Below are 19,673 nucleotides of genomic sequence, written 5' to 3'. Positions count from 1 at the left end.
GAGTTTCAATTAAATTTTCAAGTAAACGATACAGACAAATGATCACCAAAACATTCGTGTTGCAGTCTCTAATTCGGAGAGTGAAGGGTTAAAGATTATGATTAAAAAAAATGTTCGTCCCACACAACCGTTCCTTTTCGGATAGGAGGGTCAATTAAGAAGCACGCGGCACGCTATAGCGCAAGTTTTAAGCGATAACAAGTGGCCAAATTTTTCATTACATATAGTTCATGGTTATCAGGGAATTCTTCACACTTACGAGTCACGCCTAGAGCTGACGACATTCAAACACATTAGAGGTTTGAAGTGATTTAAAATGGATATAATTCCAAGTGTAATACGGTACTGGAATTATCAAATTGCGCCGTTATTTATTTTCCGAACATTGTATCATCTATGTATATTTCACAGGTTCATTAATCTAATTTAACGAATCGGCGCGTGGTAGCGTCGCTAATTATACATCCAATGAAACACCCGACGGTTTTATCACGCGTGCACAGACAAATTTATCTGACCTTTCGTGAAACTCTTATGGAGCTTGATCGTAACGCTGAGAGGGATCTTCGTCGTCTACCCCCATGCCGCCCAACCAATCGCCGCTGTCGTTTACCTTTACGATACATGCCTGGGTAAGCCCGCTCGGCGGTCTGTAACTACGGGAATAAGAGGGCCAAGTGAAAGTGCAGGAAGGCAGGGTTGGTTTTAATTAAATATTATATTCCCGCCCAACCTCGGGGGAATATTTCGCGCCAAAGTTCGCGTGACTCGACGAACTAGACAGAAGTCGGGCTGTTCTTCACGCCTAGTTTTCTTCTCCGCGCCGCCGCATTCCGGTTTCGAACGACGTTTACCGGTACCAGTTTTAAAACACAGTGAGCTTGTCTTAGAAAGCGATGATTAATTCCGCGCGCTAATTGCAAGGTAAGGCGGGGATGCGTGATGAGTTTTCGAAAATGAGAAATTCAAACCGAGGAGAGAATTGTGAGTCGGGAACGCTGAATGGAAGAATAGATGAACATAAAGTTGATTAAGTTGAGATGTGAAAAAAAAAAATAAAAATCAAATTCAACCGATAGCGGATATTTAGGATGTTCAATTACTGCTGAATCAGATTGCATGGCATTCGGGCGTGAATATTGATCAGCGTTACGGGGGGAGCAAACCCAACATCCCATGAGCTATACTCGTTTACATGAGTATCGACCTGAGATGGCGCGGCGACTGATTTCCCGGATATAACAGAGCTAATAACCGTTCGACAAACAAGAATTCAGCAGCGTAGCTGCAGGACGACGTTTGCCTACGTGCAAATTACCGGATGCTTGATACGAATTTCCCTAATCATTTACAAAGCGACAAATTTATCTCAGCTTGAATCGTTCCGTGATATGAACTGACAATGATCTCGCACCCGAGTTACAAACCGACGACGCGGCGAGGGATTTTCGCGTCGACTAAGCAAGAATTTCCCCAGTTTTCACGGTGTCGGACAATTTGAATAATTGGTATTATCACCGAAACGAGCAGCTCGCTCTGCCCGTAAACTCTCTTTCAAAGACTTCCCCTATGATTACGATTCAATCTTCACGAATTTTCAGAGCATGCGTATCTTTCCACTCTCTTCGGAGGATCACAACCCTTATTGAGGTGGGGATTACCCCAAAGTTTCGGTTAGCTTTTCATTTTCATCACGTTTCCAAGATATATCAGTGATTCAATTTTGCCGTGCCAGAATATTCGGATAAGGCGCATTTGTTACAGTTACAAGATCTGGGAAGAATTTTCCCTGCAGAGCGTACAGGAGTTCTTCGTGATTCACGAAGCTTATGGGCTCGGTTATTTTTATTCGATGGTGTTCCTCAGATCTGGCAAGATCGAAGAAATCAGGAAGACGTTTAATCAGGATTGGAAAGAATCGCATGCCCCGTAGGCTTCGGGAACCGTGCACGTAACCAATAATGACGTCATTATATGGAGGATAAAGCAGATGGAACGAAAGGACTCGACTGATATTGGATCAGATGGTATATCTTCAAGGATGTGGGAACGGCTTCGAATCGATAAAAAAGCGAGGGAGTGAAGACGGAGAGGGGGCTGTTTTTGCCGGTGAATCTGCCTGAGCTACGATTGCTCCGGAGGCGTTGGGATATGTCATAATTTTCCGGGGAGGAGTATCATGTTTCACTTCACACTGCGAGAATTTCGCTTCGGGAGTCGGGAATTTTTCCCTCTAGTTATACTACACGCGCGAATCCTTTTCGACTCTTGCACGTTCATTCCCAGGTTCTGCAAATAATGCTGTACAACCGTCGAGGAAATATCGAGCGCGCGGTGAGCCAAAGTGTTCCAATTTCGTTTTTCTTTTCTTTTTTTGCTTCAACACCTTTTAAAGCTCCACGAATTTAGCGCTCTGATCGAGGTCTGCTTTTCATCCTATGCCCGGATACCGTAACAAGGAAATATAGTTACGACATGGTCTACCGGTAATGGGGCTGCGTTGTACGGAGGTGCTGCATGATTTTTTTTCGAAGTTTATAACGCCATTAGAAAATTTAATACTCTGTCGAAATTTACCTACTGAATATTTATTAAAACACGCCTGGCGTTAATACCCGTATGCAGCCTATGAATATGTGGTAAAATCAGAGATGAGAGATCGAAGATGAGAATTTCTCTTACGCAATGAGCCGCCTTTCATCCGTCTGCCAGCTTCCCGTGTGATACTTGCACCGATAATACCGTATACAGGATTCAGGATAAAAGCTTTGATATCTGACGGAATAAAGGATTGTGTACAAGCTGATCGATTTTACCGACAGGATTATTGATCTCACAGTACCTATCTGTCGTAGATACGATGGAAAATAAAGGCCGCAAAATTGTTTCCTATACCAATTCATGCGTATAACAGTTTTATCAAGGAGAACAAAGATTCGGGCAGGTTGTAGGAATTATAGATTTTCTGAAAAGAACTCACATCTTTTGCAATTACTAGTGAACATTCGTCTGGTTTTCTGAAACTCGATCGAGTTTATTCATCATCGGTATTTCGTGATTTTTTATTTTCTTTTAATTTGTGCAGAAATTTGAACATTGAGAAGACCGTATTTTTTCTTGTTACGAATGAAGTAATAAATTGATAGTAAAATTTTCTCTATTTGCACAGGTTAAAATTTTTTTCCTGAAGGATCGTTACAATTTTTGAAATTTGGAATCACACGGACGATCAGTTTGAAAACTTACGATACAACTGAGGAACCGTTGCTCAAAAATTTGTAACTTGATATTATAGTTTCAACACAACGATCACAAATTGTTGATAATCTAAATGATCGAAGACTAAAACGTCTTCGTAGTAAATAACGCATACCTATCGCCGGTTGGATTTTCAGAATAAGGGTTTTCGAAAAAATAATCAAAAAGTGACAGTGTCGTTCGGTAAGTATACTCTGTGGTATAATGAGTCATATCTCATCACTGGTCTCGACCAAGTATTCTCCACTTCAAACACGAAATTACGTTGAGGTAAAAGATTTCCAGAGCTCTTTGCCGTAAAGAACAAAGGAAGCAACGGAAAATAAAAGCTCTCCGAGATGCGAACCAGTATCGTGATGAAATATGCGAGGAAAGTGAGTGCCAGCGGGGTAAAACTGTCGGGGGCAGGTGTACTGGACATCCAAGATCAACGTCTTCCGAAAATACTGACTACACACGGTGTGTTTTCCGGATTCTGGAAAGGCACCGACTTTCCCGCCGAGGTTCGAGATGGTACGAAAGGACTTCGCTCCTGTTCGTCGGCGGTCCGGGCACCAGGTCGACGTCGAGGCGGCAGGGGGCCGACGGATCGATGCGACCAAACTACCACAGCCAGGCCACCCGTCCGGGTCGGTACGGGCAAAGTTGACACTCTGGGCCGATCGCTAGGACACGGAAGAAGAGACGGTGTCAGGGTAGCAGACGACGCGAAGATACGAAGACGCGGGCCGAGGGTTGACCTCCTAAACGCCCCCGGCTGACCCCTCGAAGAAAACTAATGAATCTTTACCCCAAAGTCAATAACTCCCCGTCCGATTTCCCGAGTCGCCGTTAAGGATGAGAAACGGAGGAAAGGGTGGTTAGAGAGAGAATATCGTTCGAAGAATTCACCTCCTCGCGGATATTGCCGGTATATTGCCTTTCATTTCTCTCGTTGTGGCTCGAGTTTAACGATTCGATTCTACGGTTCGTTTATTGCAGCCCGCGTCTCCGGGATGCGAAAAAGGAGGAAAGAGAGCTCGGTAAGTTCAGTTACACGTTTTAACGGGTCACCAGTGGCTCCGTTGAGCAACAGGTTTGCAGCTACCTAGCCGCGCAGTGTCAGCCTGCGAGATTTCGCCGTTACGAAAGTTCAAACCCCCTTGGCTGAGCGCCACGCGTCCACTGTGTTGACCTTAACCCTCCCTGAGGAAGGGGATGCGAGCTTGGCACGCTCCTACGCTGATGGAATATGTATTAAAGCAAGACCAGCTCGCGATTCGTCCTGAATAAAAGTGCCCTTGGGTACAACCTTCCGAGATTATCCAACTCATCCCGGCAACGCTGGTCCGTGTGGATCTTCTCACTGAAATCCTGTAAATTGCCCCGCGTGTATAATGCCGGTCTCACTGTTAGTCAACAGTTCGACGCGTGCCATCGGGACACGAAGAACCCCGCGAAAATCGACCGGGGTAAGTTCGACGGTTTTGTTCGCGTTGATACTTTTGTTGAAAGATCCCATAAACCTTTCATCCGGTTCTTACTTTTCCTTTTAGATCCACACCAATTCTACCCGTATCACTCAACGGAAGGCAACACAAAACTTGGCATCTTACATTGTTAGAAGGATCAAGCTGTTTTTATTATCTTCTTTTTTTTTCCTTGCCTCCACTCTCTTTCAGAACACGACCAGCCGCCGACGGCCATTCGTCTCTCATTCGAATGGATTTCTTATACTGCATCGAATAATTCTATACACGACAGAATTTTTATTACAATTCTTCCCTTGTTTGAGGGCAGTAAGGAAAAAAAAAAACTAAGTAAAACTAAGAAATTTTAGCTGTTTTATCTCGACACTTTTCTGTAAATACCCGATGGCCTACGGTAGAATTTTATGTCAAGCGATTTGTAGAAAATTCAATTACGCAAAAATAAGATAGTGAACCTAACATCAAAACTGGATAATCGTGCGCTTATTGAAATTTTGATCTCTTGAATTTTCACCTTGGCGAAGACAATATTGTAATTAAATTCGATTTCATTAACTCCAGTCAGAGCTCCGGAATCTTTGTATCGATTTTATTATTATCATTCTTCATTTCACACTGCTCGTTAGACACTTTCTGTCAACGCGTTACGACACTTTATCCGCGGCGGCTTTTGGTAACGGTAAACTGAAAAGGGAGACTGTTCTTTCAGCTCGCACGAATAACCAGAGCGTAAACGTATCTCTGGGCTCGATGTTGGCACAAAACCGCAACTCAATCACTCGAATAATTTATAACGCGAACGGAGAACGAGCCTCAAAGGGTTAAAGGTTAATGTAGCGCTAAAGCTAATCCCTGAGTTACATCGAAAGGTCGAATAAGCCAATGGACAGCCAGTTTTATGGCTCATACATCCGTGCATGGAGTAGCAATTCCGGCAGCCAAGCACGTCTGGATGTCAGTGTATACGAGCGACCCAATGAGAGTAAGAGTGATAAGCGACGATTAAATACTGGCAGAAATTGCGTCAATCCTTGTCATACGGTTCTACTTGAATGTGACTATAATACGTAAAACAAGCCATCGGGATTTTTCACCCTTACAAGAAAAATATCCATCATTCGATACCTCGAATTAGGAAGTTTAGATTTTCATGAAACCTAATTACTCACTTGGCCAAAAGTGAGCTGCTCTGCGGCAGTTAATTGAAGTAAGGAATGAGGGTTGGCACGTAAGTAAATAAATAAATACGTAAATGAATAAAGCGAGTTTACCAATTAAGGGAGCCTCGTACCAAAATGAGGGAAGACAAAATTCTCGGGGACTTGAACTTGGCGGTTATAAGAGAAGTAAACGCCGCTCGGCGAGCTGCCGTAGTATTTCACTGGAAGCTATCTACCCTCGAAAATATATCTTTGGCCCCGCTCTGCAACCGCTTGCAAAATTCAGCCCTTCCTCTCCCACGTCTGAAACAAAACTCATCAGCGGTATCTACCGAACAAACCCATTAACCGAAATGTGTCGTTAAAACGTCAGTTTGTACGAAACGCGAGTGCATTGAATTCTCGGCACATTAGTGTGAACAAGTCGAGCGTACATCTGCAGGTGAAAATTTATGCAGTCACAATCGCCTCGGGCAACCGCCGACGAGTACAGGGAAAGGAATTGATTAACAAGCGTGATTCAATCACCAGGCATGTCGGGTTGCTCGACACACCCAGTAGAATTAAATACAGGGGACTTGAATTCAGCTCCGCACGCGTCGCGTCAAAAAAAAAAAAAAGAAAACCAAAAAAATTCCATAAATCGAAGCCGTTCGAACACTTTACACCTGAATTGTTTCCTACGTTTTAGGGGCTGTTCAACGTTGCGTAAGGAAATCGTCCGGCCGTAAGGGACGATTATTAAGATAAATTGTTATAAATTGCGTCTCACGGACGTCTTCGATTTTAGAAGATTTTTTTTCCACGCAGTTGATAAACGAAGTGTGGCATCTGTGGGTCAAATTGACGTTGAGGTCACACTCGCTGAATGAATCTTTTGCATTATGTACGGGATGTGTTTTCTTTTCTTTTTTTACTTTTTGCGGAGTTTTTTAATTTAGCGAGATACGATTGTGAACCAAGTTGCGGGTAAGGCCGCAATCGAGCCTTTAGACGATTGAGGCAATTGCAATTCGACGTGAGTCTTGGCGTAAATGAATTTGAGCGGTCGTTCATACGATTTAGGAATACCGAAGAATCTCAACAGCGTCTTTGTCACTCCACCGTGTCTTTGAGTGCCTCTGAGGCACGAGGCACAATGTATTCACGGCTGTAGATTCCGGTGCTCTCCCAACTTTAACGGTGAAAATTATTTCACGGGGGTTAGCTGCGCAGGGTGTGGAGGTGCTTGAAATATTAATAAGACGAAAGCTTTAAATTCCAACGAATTATCTACCTACGGATGAAAAGTAGGAAGTTATTCATGAAGGACGGCGATGCAGGGCTTGAAACTTGGAAAAAGTAATAGCCCATATTTTCAGACAGTGTAAAAAAAAAACGGATAATTTTGGATACTTTACGACGTCGTGCATCGTAATTCGAGACTCCAACGTTAGTTTACCCTCGTTCTGCCCTAAGAATCCTTGGATCAGGATTTTGGCACGTATAACTTCCCGTCGTGGCACCAAATTTTTTTCATGCCAACCCAAAGATGGCACTAAAATCCTACGTTTCCTTCATATTTAGTTTTTGCCGTGTTGGGCGGATAGAAAAGTAGTCAGGTTTTCAGTTTCCCTCGAACCATTTCACACGGATATATTTGATATCACGAATATGTAGTAAAAATTCGATCAGAAATAAAAAGACGAACAAAAATACGTACACTAATATAAATTCAACCGTGCTTACATTTTTTTACTCACACACGGATGAGGCCAATTCCTGCAGCAGCAGTGATTTGAGGTATGATGGCAAGATTTTTTATTTCACCCGCAACTAAACTTAAGCATTGAATTTGCATAATTTTGGCGTAAAGCTTGAATCCGGATCGTTTTCCACTGACTAAGCTGTTGGCTTAGGATAATTTGTAATTCGCAGAGATCACGGACGGAGTTTCAGGGTCGTAATGTCGATGAGTAAGATAACGAGAGTCCGTATAACGCGGTTAATAGACGCCCCAGTGTCTGGTGAAAATTGTTTTTGTGATGATTTCGTGAAATACTTAACGGTATATTAGATTGCAGGCTAAGTGAATAGCCGCGTGAATTTTTTAGTCCTTTCGCTTCTTTCTTCCCGTTATTTTTTTTTTCGAAAATGCCTGAGCCCACAAAAGGCAAACACACTCGCGTCACTACCCCCCCCCCTCAGTAATCAAATATCCGTAGGAAGAAAATTTTCTTATTTTCTTTACGAGAAACTCTTGAGAACCGCTGTTCAATAGTAAGTATGTACTCAGGCTACCGCCTTTTACGATTCCCTGCGCAAGCTCTTCGGAGTCTAGAGGGTTGAAACCGAAGGTTCTTCTCACTGCCACCGGAGGGTGGAAGCGACATAAGGGCGAGTGTATGCAGGTGATAGCGAAAAGGGACACGCGGCAGGCGTTGCATTAAAGCTTTCGATTTTACGGTCCCTTCGATCCAGAAAAGCACGAACCTGGGACAATTTAATGCACCACAATACAGTTACATATACATATATACAGACACTTTACTGCGTAACGCGTCGTTAAACCACGAACAGCGTCGGATGCAATGGGTACCGACTCGTTACGTTACACGAAGAGTAGTAAAACATTCCGGAAAATAGTAATAGAAAACAAAAGAAGAACCGAAAACCGTGTCTACAAATCCTTTCTCTTGATCAATACGAGCGCTAGATTCAGGTCGTACATTGTCTCAGAGTGTGAGAAGAATAGCGAAATACCCGCGGTGAAAGCTCTCTGCAGCAGAATACGCGCCGACTTTGATTATGAAATATGCGGGATGCAGCTCGTTGGACCAAAGAGTGCAACATCAGAGTCCGCGGTGCTAATTGCGGCGAATGTTAATACACAGCTCGCTCTCTGCGGGAGATGATAACGGATTCATTAATCAACGAGGCTGGATGCGCTTCTGTGCGGTGCAGGATCGCGCGTACGAGTTATCACGCTGATTTGATGGGCGAACCTGCTGAGTTTTAGGACTTCGGGATCCGGGGATCCTCGGAAGAGGCCGGATCACCTAATGCTGATGGAGAACCCATGGGTGTCGGTGGGACTTGATGAAGCGATTAATAATGGGTCTTATCGCGCTCGACCAAACCGAGGGACTGGGTAAATTGTGAATGACAACGACCCTCGACGATGCCGTGTGCGGATTAACAATATGCGTGAATAACCTGGCCCGAAAATCGCGCGATGTTTACCACTCGGCGGTTGGTCGTGTCTATCGATTGATCCTCGACTCGTGTACGAGTGGAACGTAGTCGCGTATCGACCTCTTCTCGATAAATGGGCTCAACAGGTTGTCCGTGTAAGCTATTTCTAGCAGCAGAATCACGTTAACTTGGTCTTCTATGTGACGGACTTTTGAGGACGAAGTTTGTCGGACCGAAGATGACGAACGCGTCAAAATTCGTATCTACTCGCGCACTTGCCAGTGTTTGGCATATGATAGATGATTTTGAAGAAATTCCTCAACATTTTTCCTAGGATTTATGTTGCAGAGCTGCAACTTGGAGCAATATAAATAGGATAAATTGATCATGAATGAGGGCATGATTGACTTCTCGTTTTTCAGTTATAGACATAATTTTATGAAATAATTCTGCCGAGACCGTGAAGTACTTCGAACAAAATGAAATATTTATTATCTTGTGTCCGAGGGAGTAATTTTCGCCAAATTTTCTACCGCGCGAGGTTTCAATTTAACGATGGTATTCTCTGCCTTACGGCGTTAAAAAAACAGACCATTCATAGATCACCGAGAAAAATATCGAGGTTACTGTGAAGATAATAAGTAGACAGAAAGTGACAGAAAAGCGTGATCATCCGAGGTTACGGCCAACATATTGCTGTTCTGTAATTCCGGAAATTTAAAACAGTTGGCTTGTAATTTATTACCAAGCTTCAGGAAAATATTTTTTCTTAATTTTTAATATACGGGGACGGCCTTTTATACTGGCATCCAATATTGACGCAGGTAGCATAAATTCCTGACGTATTTAAGTATTTGTTTTTTAGAGGTGTAGTTAGAAATGAATTTTTAACGTTAAATTACGACGAAGTAGGAAATTCGGGAAATGATTTTTGACTTGGTAAGTCGAGGATTTTCCATTCATCCCCACGTATACCTTCGTGCTCATCAATAATTATTCAACGCCACTGTGTATTTTACAATTTTGCAATTTCCACCCTTAAATTTTCCGACAGGTTTAATCTCTTATTGACAAAGTTAGAGCCGCGGCAAAAGGGAAGAGCTGTGTTCAAAATTACTCACGAGTAATGAAAGCATAACATATTCATACAACGTTGATAACTCGTGACTTTTGATAATATTTGACGACCTAAATTCGCTTCAAAAGCGAAGTAAAAAAAATTCCGCACGTATAATTTTGACTGGCCATTTATGATGCGGGTAGAAACATGTGTGTGAGAGAGAAAGAGAGAGCGAGATCGAGGGAATACGGAACAAACAGGACGACGAGCCTTTCCTCTCTGTGGACAATAGGCCACTTCAACTTCAATTTGAAGATTATATTGAATTTATTCGCTCGACATTAGAAAGTATAATGAGCCTAGAACCTAGGGAAGATTGAATGGAAAGAGAGAGAGAGAAAAGGAGAGAGGGAGGGAAAGAAGACGATAAAAAAAGGAACCCGAGAGAGGATGAAAGCCAAGAAACGGCGGTTGTGGGGAAGAAGAGCTGTGCAGGCTGATTGAACCTGCTGCGGCTGAAAAGCACAGATATAAACGATTCTCGGGCTGCAGGGCGCATTGCGGAGACACAATTTGGTAACAATAATAGTTGGATTGATATTGCCGATGCCTTTCTTCTATCAATATACGTATGTATGTAGGTATGTAGGTATACAGGTATATAGGTATCTGCTCAATATACTCTATGTACACAACGGAGGTGGCCCCGAAGTTTGTTCAGCCAGTAAATCTATATAATCGATATTAACACTGCCCAGAAAACGTGTGACAGAACTGAATCCGGTTGGAAATAAAAATACAGAAAAATAAAACGGCAATAGCTTTTTTCATAACCGAATCCGGTAGGGTGGTCATCAATTATTCAAACAGTCGAACTGGCGAATGGTCAATGGCATTTCATCTGTCATTTCTCTCACATATGATTTATTCATTGTATGAGAAAACAGAAAGCCAAAAGAGGAAAAATGACCATGATTTTCAACCGTGTGCCATAAACTGCAGACCGAGTTATCTTTCTTTTTCGCTGGAAAAACTCGCTGTACAACAGATTATTAAACTTTCCAAGCTTCTACTGGGATATACATATACAGCGGAACGCGGTTCTACCGAAATTGAAAGTGAGCACCGATGGATCCCAACTTCGTTTTATACCAGGTTAATGGTAAAGCTTGCAGAACGCCGGAGTGGATCAGATGGGCTTTCTATATGTACGCTCTACTAGCCAAGCTTTGATATTAGTTCGTAAATGGAAACGCGGAGAGTAAAGTCGGATCACTTCTGACCCAGCCGTAAATTCGGGATAGTAGTTCGGCACATGTACGAGACGATATATTACGCGAAATTGGAGGATTCATCGATCAGAAATTTAAGTTGCGTCAATTTTACGTAAAATTATTTTCGACTCTATTCGTTTCATTTCGTTGTAGAGCGATACTGCTGCCCGGTTCAGATAGTAACACCTATTTTTTTTTTTTTTTTTTAAATCATGATTCATATTCACTATATTAGTTTTCCCCGTATATAAAATTTCAACGATTCAGTAACGGTTTATGTTTTCTAATAGTACCAAAATTAATACTCTCAAGGTCAGTAGGGATGTGCGGAAACACGCGCGAGTCGCTTACACATGGTTGGAAGACGCTTAGGGAGGGGGGGTAAGAGTTTGCACTTTCGAAAAATCGAACTTTTTTTGTCTTATCTTATTGTTAAACATTTCAAAAATATATTACCAAGATTTTAAGTCGATCTGAGCAAGACTCTTGAAGTTATTGTCTAGTTAGTCTCTTGCCCTTTAACACTGTAGCTCTGACAGCAGGTATACAGCTCTTCACTTCTATCGTTCTGGTCCATTATCCTGTTTCGAGAATATTTTATTTACTAAAGACAGGTAAGTAAAGCCATAAAGACATATTTTATATTTGTATGTATACTATACACTGTACAATATTTTAAAACGAGAGACGAGCGTCAGTTTGTCGTTGTACGTTCGGTCGTGCGCTTGTGATTTTTTCTCAAAATCATTTTTTCAAAGTCCGTGTTCACTGCCATTTAAAAATTACTTGACCGATTCATTTCAAACTTGGTACACATTTTATACATATAAAATACCTCCCCCCAACGTTTAGTTCAAATTTTTTTTTTAGATTAAGGGGGTTTTCCACTTACAAAATGGCGGAATTTTTCGTGGAAAATAGCAGTTTACACTTTAGATGGCCACCAAAAATCTTTAAATGAAAAAAAAAATAGGCATAGAACGTTGGGGGAGGATTTGATGATACTTTGACTAAATTTTAATGGTTTTTGATTTCAGATAATTTCCGACCGTGATATAGTGAACACCGCAATTGTTTTTTTTCTAAGACGTTCTGGGGCAAGCTCTGTCACCGGCTTGTTTTTCAATATTTCCGCATGAAAAAATTACAGAATATTGTTAAAAGTATACTCAATAATGTACAAAAGATTTGAATAAATTTGCTCAATCCATACTTTTAAAAAAAAATTCACAAGAAAAGTGTTTCTTTTTTTACGCTGAAACCCTTACCCCCACCCTTAAACACTATTTTGGATGGAATTAATATTGCGGGGTGCATATATTAAAACACTACAGCATGGGTGAAAAAAATTGCAAAAACTGTTCATCAGGCAAGTGCGGATTTGGAAAAATGAACATTTCACTTTTCGAACAACAACCATCATCAAAGTATTGCGTATTTGTAGACACATATCCGAGTAGGTACGCAATCCACCACAAGTTACCTGCCGCGGTGCCGAATAATTCATTCATTCCGTATACTCGGGGTATAAATACCATGCGTAATACGCATACGCATTGTGTGGGGGAAAATAAACGACGATGGTGCGAAAGGCAGAGTTATCTCGACGATCGATTCGCATACGGGTAAAATGAGTGATTGTTCATAACTGCGTGATGTATGTAGCTGCCTATATTACTTCCGCAGTCACAGTGAAGATATCGATACAAGTTTCAGGTAAATCGGTTCATTGGTTGTTCAGTTTAACGTTGACAAATAGACAAAGAAATAAAACCTCTTATTTATTAGTATGAATATAGAAAGATATATAACAAGCTTACATGTAATCGCAACGTTTTACTAATTTTAAGCGGAATTCATTTTCACACGAGAATGAAAAATTTCTCGGCAAGGTTCGAGGAGGTGAATCGAGGCTTGAGTAAGTTGACGTGAAAGAGGAAGGATTTCGCCAGTGGGTCATGCGGTGCACAGCCCCTCCTCCCAACCCAGTACTCGTCTTTCATTACTGAACTGTCAACACCTTCTCCAACTTCATTTCACGTCCGCCTGTGCAGCACAAGGCGTCGAGCACGTGAAGCGAAAAAATTGAATGCACCAAGGACGCGGCGTCTCCTTTGCAGATGTACACAATCAAACGCCCTCAGCCCCGTTCACTCGAAAGCTTTTTCAATTACCAAATGGTCTCGAGCCTTCTCCAATCTCCCAATATCCCGCAGGACTTGACTGATAATCCGGCGAAAATCTCACCTCGACGTGTATATTTCCCGTACACCCTTATTATCGGCTTTTGTATCGCTAATCGATCTCAAGGTATTAAGGACCCAAGGCAGCCTTTGTCCGCAAATCTCTGCCCGCAATTTCTTGGCTTTAACGAAAAGGAACAAGATCATTGACCAATCCCCGAACCTCAGCCTGCAGCGTTCGACGTTGAGGAAAAAGATGACAAAAACCTCATCCATCAGCATCGTAAACGGACCTAGATAACCACGCAATTCTGTCCGCGACGCTTGGCTTGCGGAAAAGAAAATGGCTGCCGTGCGGGGCTAGCTGCCGTTTCAGAAATGCGTGGTATATTGGTACGAGAAAGTAATATGCATGGAAGGGTAGTGTCTGGCACCCCGTGGCGTATTCCCTGTATTCAGATTGAAAGTGAGGATATTTGAATTCAAGACGTTATCTTTCCGTTCCCCGTCCCTCCGCGGCTTCCCCTTTTTTATCGGAAAAATTCGCCCCGGGACAAGTGGCTTCGGGCTCGATTTGCACGGTCGGTGGAGATCGGCAAGAGAGAGGGTATAATTACTCCTTCACCCTCTAAGCTTCGTTAGCCCCGCAATCAGTTCGTATCTATTCAAACTGATCCAGGTGGGGGGTCAAGATAGAAATCATCCCTACTTGGATGCAACCCGAACTTCCTCACATTCGTGCACGATTATACATTGGGCCGGTCCGCGGGTTTCCGGGAGGTGGGAGGCGTTTGGTATACGCATCCGAAATGAACGGCTCGACGGCGAGGCGGGTTGAAAGTGGTAAATTGAAGCGAGCCGAGACGCGAAGCGACGAGCCCACTTGATAATTCCTACCAGGAGCCCTTTGTGCTTCGGATTCCATCCCCAAAATAACATTACCGCGGTGTGAATTATGGGTCCAGCCGATTCGGCCCATTGTCATATCGGCTTCCAGTGTTTGAACAGCATTCACGCTACCGCCTAAAGTAGAGAAATACTATTTTTTTCTTACCTTCTAGCGCACAGCTCGGAGGAAACTTGGTTAACTTTTTTACTAACGCATTCGGTGATTACGGTCTGAGAATTAGACGTAGTAGTTTTACTTACATAATTTCTAGTAATACCCTCCGTTACTAAAAACTATAGAAGTAAAACTATTACGACTAATTATCAGATATATATATATATACATTAGGGTGTTGCCCGATAAAATAATTTACAAATTTCCACCCTGGCACCCTCTGAAAAGTTTCGGATTGAAAGAAAGATTCTCTCCAAAGACGCGTGTTCTAAGTGATGCCTAAGATGGCGCTCATTTGACTTTTCAGTTTTTTAGAAAACGTGCAGAATCGAGAATAAGCGCCATCTTAAACTTAACGTACAACGCTAACATCACGGTAGAAATTTGCAAATTATTTTTTTCTGAAACATCCTAACGTTATATAGATATAGAATCAGCGATAAGTACGGTTGTTCATATCGCTATATTTGGCACATGGTACAAGCTTATCCTATGGTTAAAAATGACAGAAGGTTGCTCGACTTATGATTTCTAATCATTCAACCGGATTGTCAGAAGTTTGTTTAGGTTGAAAGAAATATTCTCTCGAAAGATGAGCGTTGTACGTTAAGTCTAAGATGGCGCTCATTTGACTTTTCACTTTTTCAGAAAAATATATACATATACATTACTTTTTACCGGTTCACTTTCGATTGTTGTGACACCATGGAATCTTAAAATCTCGCTCTCATCTTACCAAATACATGTGATGCGGTTGCCGACACAATTTTTACCAAAACTTCTCTGGAACTTCAGTTAGGTATAAAAACGACATATAGGAAAGAAATATAATTTGAAATACTTTACGGCGATATTTCACGACGAGAAACAGGCGATGTACTGCCTTTAAGAGAAAGTAGAATTATTGACGATTAGATCAATTTTTATCTGAACTTCATTATTTATACGGATTGGATAAGTGTAAAAAGCAGCCTGCGTCTTTGACTTCAACCGGCTAGATTTATCACAGTAGAAAGTATCACTGTCGAGTCAGACACTACGTCCTGCCTCCCATGCTAAAATGCGTAGGGTAAGTGTACTCTGCGCCTCGATCACGGAACACCGGTCTGACTCAAACGGAGTCGCACCACTGACTGAGCTTTCGAAGCGTCGCGTTCGCGCCGCGCGCGTTTGGATCCAACCCTTGAGCCTTGTACGCTATGGCGCCATCTTGGATCTTGGTGGAAACAGATGAGCGAGGAACGGAGGGATGCGGAATTGAAAAGTGTTGTGAAGTGGTAAAGAGTAGGGGTGCATGCACCTATGATACGTAATACGGACCCATATTCAAATTGAGACTACGTGCCCGTGCAATGTCGCGCTTATGCGCTCAGGCGTTTTATCTTTCAAGACCGCACGCGTCGCTAGAACTCGTTAAAGACCATCTGCAGGGATGCAGTGTTTCGAATGAATCATTCACGGTGTGAAGCTGCTAAGGTGCTTGTAGGGTCGTAAAGATTTTTATTGGCCAATAAGCGTATTTTTTACGGTTAAAAATTGCGTCTACGCAAACATTTTTGCACCAATTGTGCAGAATTGAAATGACGCGATAATAACATTTCAATTTAGCGGTAAGGACCCGTCAGACACTTCGAACTCACTTTAGATATCCTCAAATATTTCTGACAGCCCAGAATTGTTTAATTTTGATAATTACTTTGATCCTTTCAGTTAACTTTCACTCGTGAATTTAGCTTTCACAGAAAGTTAAGATTAAGAAAGTTAAACTTTGCAGTTAAAGTCAGCCGAATGCTAACTTCAAACCTTACTATACGCAATCGCTTATTGGTGAGAAATATTAATTTCTAGGGCATGATGAATTTCGCTTATTGACCATGATCAATAAACTAAAATAAGTTTCCGAACTCCCGCACCTTTGTTTTTGTATGAGGTATACATTTTTTGTACACCTCGAAAAACTCAGTCCATTGGCGATTTGTCACGGTCCTGCACACGCGCAGTACTCCTTAATTACACTTTTATATCTATGTAATTGAGCGTACATGTGTTAGACGATATAATATCAACTGTCGAAAGTACCTATAAGACCGAGAAAGATCAAGTAGGTGGAAGTAAATTGCTATTATTCTTTAGACGGTAGCGTCATGTGGTACAGGCATTTGTATCAAATGATAAATTTCGTCATGGAAACGGTTCTCGAGGTTTGGCTTACCCAGGCGGCCTTTGTTTTTCGTATTTGCCAAAAATAAACGTCCAAGATTCAACGTCGCGTGAATAAATGCGGTATCACCGTAGAAAAACAGGAGAGTAAAGATTTCATGCTTCGATGTGTAGCTTCATATATAGCTTGTTTGTCGAGACATTTATCCAAGTTGTAAATTATACCAGCGTGACACGCACCGAGGAGCTGGATAAATAGTGTTTGTTATTTCAGCCGATGTCATCTCTCCATGTTTCAGCACGTAAATTCAACATTTTCTACGCAAACTTTTCACACACCCCATAAAGTCGCTGGGTACATAACGCTCAGAAGCAGGAACACACGTTCTCCTCAGCCGATATCATCTTGCGCGTTAATCTCGTTCTATTTCTGAATTGGACACTTTTGGAAATATCTCAAAGTGATGAATCTTTGATTAAAGCCCGAGCAACGTTCCTCCTTGCGTAGAGCTGCCGGTTTCCTTCTTATTTACCACTCATCGTGAGTCGGCTAATTAATTGAACCCCCACAAGCAGCGGCGAACTAACCCAAACTGCTTGCCTCGGCGAGGGTGATATTTTATGAAACTTACCCGCAAGTTACACGATACGCTGTCGTATAACACGTTGCTTCAAAATACGTTGAACATTGAAAAAAGAAACTGTTTTCTTTTTCCAAATCAATATCGCCGCACGGATTCTAAGAACATACAACATTCAGGCTTATTCTCGTACATTGATATAATCGTATGAAAAAAAAATTATTCACGAGTTCAACTTCTCTGACGTCAAAAAGCATCTTGACATTGTGTTCATGACGTTTACGAATGTGATGAATCTTTAACAGGGATGAAGGTTGCTTCTGACTGCAAAAGTAAAAAGTAGTAAGGTGTGTTACGTAAAAAACAATAATAGTGATAAAGGACTGTCGGTTTTGACATCTTACAGAAGAATGCGGTCTATGAATTCGCCAAACTGGTTCCCTTCCTTTCTTCTTCTTTGTCTCACCCTCGTTGACGTTAGATATTCAAACGTAATACACTCGCGCATCATCCACTGTGCCGTTCAATTGGTATACAATTTCAAACCTGACAAGAAGTCCCGTTCAACCACTGTTTGAAATGAATTGAAAGTGTCACATATTTGACAGCCAAACTCTAGGTCTGCTCAAATTTGATAGAAGTGAATGTGTGCGATACACGGTACGGGAAGGAATAAATTGAGGCGTGAAAGCTGGGCAGCAGTTTTTCCTCCGTTTTCCCACCATCCGCGTTACCGGAGAAAGGCCATCCCCTGTTTTCACCCCAAAAAAGAGTTTCCGAATGAGGGAAAATTCATGCGGTTAGGACGAGGAGGAAGAAAAAGCGAGGTGTAAAGGCACGAAGGTGGCTCCAAGGACGGAGGGTTGCGTGTAATGTGATACAGGCTTCGATACATATAACGAGAGAATAGAGAAGAAGAATGAAGGAAAAAATGAAAAAACGAAGCCTACCACGTGTGAAAGTTTACATTTTGCAGGAAATTTGAAAGCTCCCGGCGAACGAAGATTGAAATAGATATACATTGTGGAGACGGTAGATACGCGTGTCAAGATAAGATCGTAAATCGTTTTGAACGAATACTTTTCACGATGCTGCGTACGAGCAAGTTTTCAGTTTCAAATGCGTATCATCCCCGTATACATCCCATATCCCGTCTCCTATATCCTCTGTCATTCTTTTTCCCTTCGCTATTTATCTTGACGCGTGAAAAGGTGCAAGAGAGCGATATCGGCTATGTTGGTGACTCCCTGCCGGTCAGCGGTACTTGAAACTTTTCACGTTGCGTGAGTATTTTTACAATGGTAGTCGGTATCACTAGCCACGTCATGTTATAAGGTATAATAACTACGTGGGGTTTGGTGACACGCGAAGAGGTCAACGACTTTGTGACAAGGTAAAAGTCGACAGCTCGTGTCAGATGTCAGCGCACATTCCTCGTCATTCTCGCTCTCTCTCTCTCTCTCCCCATTACTACGGGTTTGTGATGATGTGAGTCGAGCTATTGATAAGGGGCAGGTCACATTACTTGTCCGTTTCGATTTTAGCAAAGCGTTCGACACGGTTCTCACTTTCTCATAATGCGTAAGCTTAGATGTTATGGTTTTAGTGATTCAGCTCTGAGCTGGATCTCTGCTTATCTCTCAGGACGTACTCAGGCTGTGGTAGATGACGTTGGCGCTAGGTCTGAACGGAGATCGACTGCATCGGGGGTACCTCAAGGATCAGTCCTAGGACATTTACTTTTCGCCTTATTCATTAACGATATCAGTAATTCACTTAAACATTCCAATCACGTTATATTTGCGGATGATACTCAAATTTATTTGAGCTGTGAACCGTCCAAGATCCATCTAGGCCTACAAAAGATTGAACAAGACGTTGTCGCCATAGCAGAGTACGCTAAAGTCAACCAACTGACACTAAATCTAGGAAAATCGAAGATCCTCATATTGGGCAGCAGTGGAAATGTAAATTCACTCGGCCACACAAAACTCGCTCGTATAGCACTGAATGACACAGCTCTGCCTTATGTGAGCGAAGCGCGTAATTTGGGGGTTGTAATGTGTGCAAATCTATCTTGGGCGAGTCATGTTTCAGCCGTTTCGCGGAGTGTGCATTTCACACTTCATAAGCTCAAGTATCACCGAAATGCACTTTCACTTGAGCTCAAAACTAAACTAATATCAACTCTCATTTTTCCCATTCTAGATTATTGTTGTCTTGTTTATTACGATTTAACGATTGAGCTCAATACCAAGTTACAAAGACTGATAAACTGTGGCATTAGGTTT

The 19,673-nt window shown here is 42.1% G+C and overlaps 1 protein-coding gene across 9 annotated transcripts in view; it reads right to left on the bottom strand.

Annotated features, from left to right (window-relative positions):
* The window catches only part of Syt7 (Synaptotagmin 7), a 212,340-nt gene that overhangs the window by 41,355 nt on the left and 151,312 nt on the right, over window positions 1-19,673 (bottom strand). For 2 of the 9 annotated variants that reach the window (XM_046623164.1, XM_046623163.1), the window contains exon 1: window positions 15,378-15,756. The exons of 6 other annotated variants lie outside the window; for them this stretch is intronic. The gene's annotated coding sequence lies outside the window, so the exon portion shown is untranslated. Of the gene's footprint in view, window positions 1-15,377; window positions 15,757-19,673 lie in introns of those variants that run through there. One more of the 9 variants, XM_046623165.1, reaches the window with a different exon arrangement.

This window comes from Neodiprion pinetum, chromosome 4 (assembly GCF_021155775.2).
Source record: "Neodiprion pinetum isolate iyNeoPine1 chromosome 4, iyNeoPine1.2, whole genome shotgun sequence".
In the NCBI taxonomy this organism is placed as follows: domain Eukaryota; kingdom Metazoa; phylum Arthropoda; class Insecta; order Hymenoptera; family Diprionidae; genus Neodiprion; species Neodiprion pinetum.
Note: the sequence above shows the minus strand (reverse complement) of the source record. Positions and strands in the feature narration are given on the sequence as shown.